This window comes from Stigmatopora argus, chromosome 20 (genome assembly GCF_051989625.1).
Source record: "Stigmatopora argus isolate UIUO_Sarg chromosome 20, RoL_Sarg_1.0, whole genome shotgun sequence".
NCBI classification, from domain to species: Eukaryota; Metazoa; Chordata; class Actinopteri; order Syngnathiformes; family Syngnathidae; genus Stigmatopora; species Stigmatopora argus.
The window spans coordinates 11,473,900-11,480,880 of record NC_135406.1 but is presented as its reverse complement, the minus strand read 5'-3'; the positions used below and the strand labels follow the sequence as shown (position 1 = coordinate 11,480,880).

At 37.4% G+C, this 6,981-nt stretch overlaps 2 non-coding genes across 2 annotated transcripts; one reads left to right on the top strand and one right to left on the bottom strand.

Annotated features, from left to right (window-relative positions):
* Positions 1-300: 300 nt before the first annotated feature.
* Positions 301-491, bottom strand: LOC144066375 (U2 spliceosomal RNA). The gene has a single exon (XR_013297548.1). It is a non-coding gene; the product is annotated as a U2 spliceosomal RNA (small nuclear RNA).
* A 1,280-nt stretch (positions 492-1,771) lies between these two features.
* trnal-uag (transfer RNA leucine (anticodon UAG)) lies at positions 1,772-1,853 on the top strand. Its single transcript has one exon. It is a non-coding gene; the product is annotated as a tRNA-Leu (tRNA).
* Positions 1,854-6,981: the final 5,128 nt, after the last annotated feature.

The window sequence follows — 6,981 nt, the reverse complement described above, 5'->3', positions numbered from 1 at the left end:
GTGGCGCTTTGCTTTCATATTACAGCAAAAAGAGTGGCACCTCGACGCTGAGCAGGCATTTAAACAAGCTGTACTGGCAAAAATGATGATCGTCAAACCGATATATTATTATATAAGAATATGAATGTTTATACAGTCTTGTTTAACTTAGATTTTGTTACAAAAGAAAGGCTTTAATTTGTTAATTTAAATCAACCCTCATCCTCATGAATAATATATGAAATTTCAGATTCGCTTCTATCGTTTCAATCATTAAACTTTGGAATTTCAAGAGTAAGTATATGTATTTTGACAAATAGAGAGGGTTGCATCTCTCATGGAGATACTGCAATACCAGGATGATGCGTGGAGTGGAAGGATCAAGCTCCTATTCCATCACCTAGTCCCAAATATCAATTTAATATATGGTCCCTATTTAGGAGACATAACAGATATTAAACAGATAAGAACAGATACTACACTTGATCTTAGTCAAAAGGCCGAGAAGCGATATTCCTTAAACAGGCGCGAAGGACGACTTCATTCCAGATAATTCAACCTAAAGTAGTGGAAACACACGTCGGATGTCAATAGTAACATACATTTACATATACAACAAACTACAATGACACACGTTTAGTGTGATAACAGGGAAACTCATCTCATCCCATTTTCTGAACCGCTTTATCCTCATTAGGGTTTGCAGGGGGTGCGGGAGCCAATCCCAGCTGTCTCCGGGCCAGAGGCGGAGGATACCCTGAATCGGTGGCCAGCCGATCGCAGGGCACAAGGAGACGGACAACCATGCACTCTCACACCCATACCTTGGGGCAATTTAGCGTGTCCAATCAGCCTACCATGCATGTTTTTCGGAATGTGGGAGGAAACCCACACAGGGAGAACATGCAAACTCCACACAGGTGGACGTTACCTGGATTGCTGCACTTGTCATAAAGCGAATTGGACGAGATTGAGTTTGTTCTTTTTCATACCAACCTGCACAACCCCCCCTGGTGGAATTATATTTGTCATAAAAAGGAATTATTAACATTTAGGCATAATGGAATTAGATTGTGTGCAAATATATTATAAAAAGGGGGAATGTCAGGATTATTTCATATTATAAGTTTGCTTGCAACAAAGAATATGCTTTGCTTTACCATTAAACTTACTTTGCTATATTTGCTTAAAGTAAAATGATGTATAAATGCTGTGCTACTGATAACCTAAGTTAGACTAAACAAAGAGAAGCCAAACGCCTTGGACTACTTGGAGCGGACTAAACAAAGATGATCCAGAACACCTTGAACTGCACCTGCATCCACCACAGACACACCCATAAGAATTCCAGACTTTCATTTGTCACCTCAACGGGAGAGCCTTGGCTCCAACTTCCATCGCAGCGAACCCCAAATCTGGCCTTTTGTTGGAATCTTTCGATTCCAAAAGGGGGATTGAAGGGTGCATTTGAAACGTAAGAAAGTTTGGTACCATAAAAACACTTACAGAAAGAACTCTGGCCAGCGTGCAAAACTGCTGATAACCACAGCGTCAGCGGCTCCCCAGCTGTCTACAGGGTTGTGACAGCATGAAGATAACCCTGAGCCTCCCATAGATAAACTCTCTTCTTCCCATCTGGACCCTCAATGAGATAGAAGCCATTATTTGTATCGCATTGACAGTCACATAGCGCTATGTTTATTAAACTCGACGAGTTGTTGTCACATTTCTGCCTGTTTCCATTAATTAGCTCTTGAACAATTTGAACAAACATGCAAGTGATTAATACTAAGGCAGTGTGGCTGAGTGGTCCAAGTTGCTGGATTTAGGCCCCAGTCTCTCAGGAGGTGTGGGTTCAAATCCCACCACTGCCATTAACTCATGAGCTGAATTCTGTCCTTTCACTAATTTTGTTATACGCAGCTGTGTATGATGACAATAAAGGCTTTTGATTTGACTTTTTGAACAATCAACAGACTTTTACTCTTCAGGCGGTATGGAAGATGAATGAATGATCGTGCAAATTGCTGCTCTACTTGTGAAAAATTCAGGTTACGAAACATCTTCTGGAACCAATTATATTTTCTTAAGTAGATGTAACACTGCATTGGTTTATCATGGTATTAAATTCCTTTATCTTAGATCCATCTAGTGGATGTATAGCACAACCCCAACCAGCACTACTACTACTACTACTACTACTACTACTACTACTACTACTACTACTACTACTACTACTACCACTACCACTACTACTACTACTACTACTACTACCACTACTACTACTACTACTACTACAACTACTACCACTACTATCACTACTACTACCACTACTACTACTACCACTACTACTACTACTAGTACTACTACTACTACCACTACTACTACTACCACTACTACTACCATTACTACTACTACTACTACCACTACTACTACTACTACTACTACTACTACTACTACTACTACCACTACCACTACTACTACTACTACTACTACTACTACCACTACTACTACTACTACTACTACAACTACTACCACTACTACCACTACTACTACCACTACTACTACCACTACTACTACTACTAGTACTACTACTACTACCACTACTACTACCATTATTACTACTACTACTACTACTACCACTACTACTACTACTACTACTACTACTACTACCACTACTACTACTACTACTACTACTACTACTACTACTACCACTACTACTACCACTACTACTACTACCATTACTACTACTACTACTACCACTACTACTACTACCACTACTACTACCACCACCACCACCACTACTACTACTACTACTACCACTACTACTACTACCACCACCACTACTACTACTACCACTACTACCACTACTACTACCACTTCTACTACTACTACCACTACTACTAATACTACTACTACTACCAATACTACTACTACTACCACTACTACTACTACTACTACTACTACTACTACTACTACTACTACTACTACTACTACCACTACTACTAAGACTACTACTACCAATACTACTACTACTACCACTACTACTAGTACCACTACTACTACTACTACTACTACTGCGCCTTATATGTGCATAATATATAAAACCAATTTTAATAAAAGCCATTCTTTGAAGGTGCGGCTTTTATGTTGATATTAGTACACATACACGACACCCTCTGATCTCGCCGCCAGGTGGTCACTTGGTTCACGGCGGCCCAGATTGTTCCAAACACAACCAGCCCTGCAGTGTATTTCTAAAGGGAGCAACAATTGCCACATTTCATGGTAAAAACATCTGACTTTGTTAAATGAAGTAGTGATGAAGTACCATGTAATATGTCAATTGAATGATCGATTAACACTTGATTATAAACCCACTGCTTATTTCATGAATGTTTTAACTTATATTACTCTGAAGATGAGATTTTTCTGTCAACAGGTTCCAGATGTTTGTTTCCCATTTTTAACTTTGTATTTAAAAAAAAAACCATTCTATTTGGTATTCAGATTTTCAAAGCATCATTTTGTTAGAGATTATAAAAATGTGATTTGTAGAGAAGTGCTATTTTATTCTAGTATTATTTTGAGTTGTGCCTTTGTTCAGACCTTTTTTTGTTTTGTAGTCACACTAGTGAGACACCTTATTCCTATTCTATTCGTGGTAAAAAAAATCATGGCACCATGTGACTCCACACTGTTTTCATTAGTACTGTTTCACCAGATTTAATTCACCTATGAAGTTACATGCCTCGATCCTAGGCCTTCCTGCATGCCCGGTCAAAAAAATCACTGTTATTTTCACTTTTTATTTTACTTGTCTTTTTTTATTACTTTGATACTGCTGAAAAATCTGCTCTGCAGGCATACAAATCTAGAATATACTTTTTACTTCATGCTGATGTAATCAATTGTCACTTTTCATGGGCAATATTTGAAGCAAATGACCAACAATGCAAGGAATTAAATATAATTAAGCAATTATAGATTTTCAATCATTGGAATTAATATTGCAAAATATAACTATAGCTCTATAGCTATCGTAAATTAAGGTGTGTTGTTGGAATTATGTTTAAAAAGTGCCTTCTAAATTATAGACCCCTTCAAGGATTTTTTTAATTTCCATTACTATTTATTTCAAATGTGCAGAAAGTCCAACTCCCTAAGACAAAAGAGCACACACATTTAAAACACATAATAAAAGTAGCTCCCATTTGTCAATACCACAAATCAATTTCACACAAAAACTCAATTCACATATAATAATCCTGTTTTTAAAAAAAAGTAAAACCCAGTAAATACGCTTCCTGTGTTCAATGAGTACTGTTGTGTTCAATAGATTCAGTTTTTCATTGAGTTACTTTAACTTGTACTATTAGAAAACTACTCTTGTTTCTCTTCAAATCAAACAAATCTTTCTTTCACCTTTTAAGATTTCTGTGGTTAAGAACTTCCAAGCGCCGAGTCTAGTGTGGCCGAGCGGCCCAAGGTGCTTGATTAAGCTCGAGTCTCTCAGGGGTGTGGGGTCAAATCCCACCACTGCCAACTGATTATTCTGCCAAATTCTGTCATTGACAACTTCAGACCTATTGGATTACATGTATATACCCTGAGCCTTTACCATGCATGCATGGTGCTCTTGCTTTTTGGATGGAATTTGATTTTATACATCCTTTAACTGCTTCAATGTTTCTCCATGACAAAGCCTTAATTCTTTACATTCATGTCAAATTCATTCATTCATTTTCTGTACCCTCTGCCTCATTCACATTGAATGTCAGAAAATGATGATCATAAATAATCATATAATCAATGTAGTTTTAGTTTATGTAGAATAGTTTTTTTACTGAACAGTATTTTCTTGGCTCCTTTTCTGAAGTTTCAGATGAGGAGTTGTGGTACAAGTTACATACATTGATGCAAAACAGAATCATCGTCTTCAACACCACAGTAATCAGTGAAAACATTTGAAGTTTATTGACTAGGTTTCGATTTATGAGAGAGGAGGATTGTTGTGATATGGGAATCGAGACTGTGTGTGAAATGGGCTTGTGGTATTTTCAAATGGAATGTAGTTTTATTCTATGTCTTTTAAATGTGTGGGTCCTTTTGGTTTGGGGACTTGGATTTTCTCTTTTAGCAATTGGGAAAAACAACTGCAATGTGTCACTGTCAATCATGAGTTACTGAAAATGCACATTTGAAATAAATAAATCGTACTGGAAAATGAAACATTTCTCGAAGGTGTCTATAACCCAAAAGAGACTTTTTAAACAATTTCCAAAACGGGCCGTAATTTGTGACTCATAGTCATGTTTTAGTATACACTTCTGCAATATTGAATACTTAGTGAAAGTATTGATAAATGTCTGATAAACATTCATAATTATTTAGTTACATTTACATTTACTAACCGAGTGGTTAGCACGTTGGCCTTACAGTTCCGAGGTCATGGGTTCAAAATACACACAAGAACCCACACAGGTGAAAAACCATAGTCAGGACGAATGTACTGAATGGACGTTTTCCACTTTTAGTCCTATGCGTGTGATTTTATCTAATCCAAGAGTGTTGGCTCAGCAGATTTAGCTCGTCAGTGACGTTAAATGGCGATCTAACAAGAGTAAACACATTATAAGATATTTTCCCATTTAATTTTCGTTCATTTTCACTTTTTGAACTTGTGTTTTCTGTTTATTTTTTAAATACTATCGCCTTTTTTAAATATAAGAAAATGTGAAATGTGAATCTTCATTGCAGGGTTCAAACTTAGTCAGGACCACCGCCTTTTCTCCTGTTCACAACTAACTGGGATAGGCCCCAACAACCACACGACCCCCATGAGGATAAGCAATACAGAAGATGAACAAATGAATCTTTTACACCCTCCTCATGTAATCAAAACGATCCCCTTTTTAACAAAAAATGCGACCATTCCATAAACGTGTAGGCAAATCCAATCATTGTAACAACCAACCGCGTCTACTCGAATGTAAAATACCGTAATTACTCGAATATAACGCGCACTCGAAAATAACACGCAGGTATAACTTTGGGCCAAAAAAATCTGGAAAAACGCAGTACTCGAATATAGTGCGCACCTAAAATTTCCCGCTGACGAAAATCAGAAATCTTACCTTTTTTTCTTCGTTTCACGATTGTTTTGTTCAAACAAATTTATTCATTAGAATCCTTCAAATGAAAAGTTCCTCTCTCTCTTTGTCTGTCCTCTCATACATCTCTTCGTTGAGAATCCTATCAACGTCCACGCTTCCTTCATCCACTTCCTCTTCCTCCCACAACACATCATCCGATTGGCTTTACGAGATGACGTAAAATCCGTGCGTCAAAGTGAGTTTGACAATGCTTTTTTCGATCGAAAATTTGTAATTTATTTTAGTTATTGATTATAACACTGAACTGAGAGAGGGTGAACTGAGACGGGTACGAGGCTAGAGGGGGGCAGTGGTGGTCTCGGCTTTACGAGATGACGTAAAATCCGTGCGTCGGCTTCACGAGATGACGTAAAATCCGTGCGTCGGCTCTACGAGATGACGTAAAATCCGTGCGTCAAAGTGAGTTTGACAATGCTTTTTTCGATCGAAAATTTGTAATTTATTTTATTCAATTCAATTTCAATTCAATTTATTTGGCAAGAAAAAGCACCAGGCTAAGGGCCATGTAACAAGACAAAAAAAAAAAAAAAAAAAAAAAAAAAAATTAGTTTTTGATTATAACACGCACCCCCAACTATTGGAATTAATTATTTTGCAAAAACCTGCGTGTTATATTCGAGTAATTACGGTAATAAAAACTACCCTCACAAGATATTGCAAGGCTGGCGAACAAGACACAAAGAGCCAATTTTTTAAACTGTCAGACTGAACACTTATTGTCCCCTAAAATTATAAACGCGTTGTTGATTCGTTTCCTGTCTCTTATGTCTTACACTCTACTGCAGGGGTCCCCAAACTTTTTCCTGTGAGGGCCACATAACTTTTC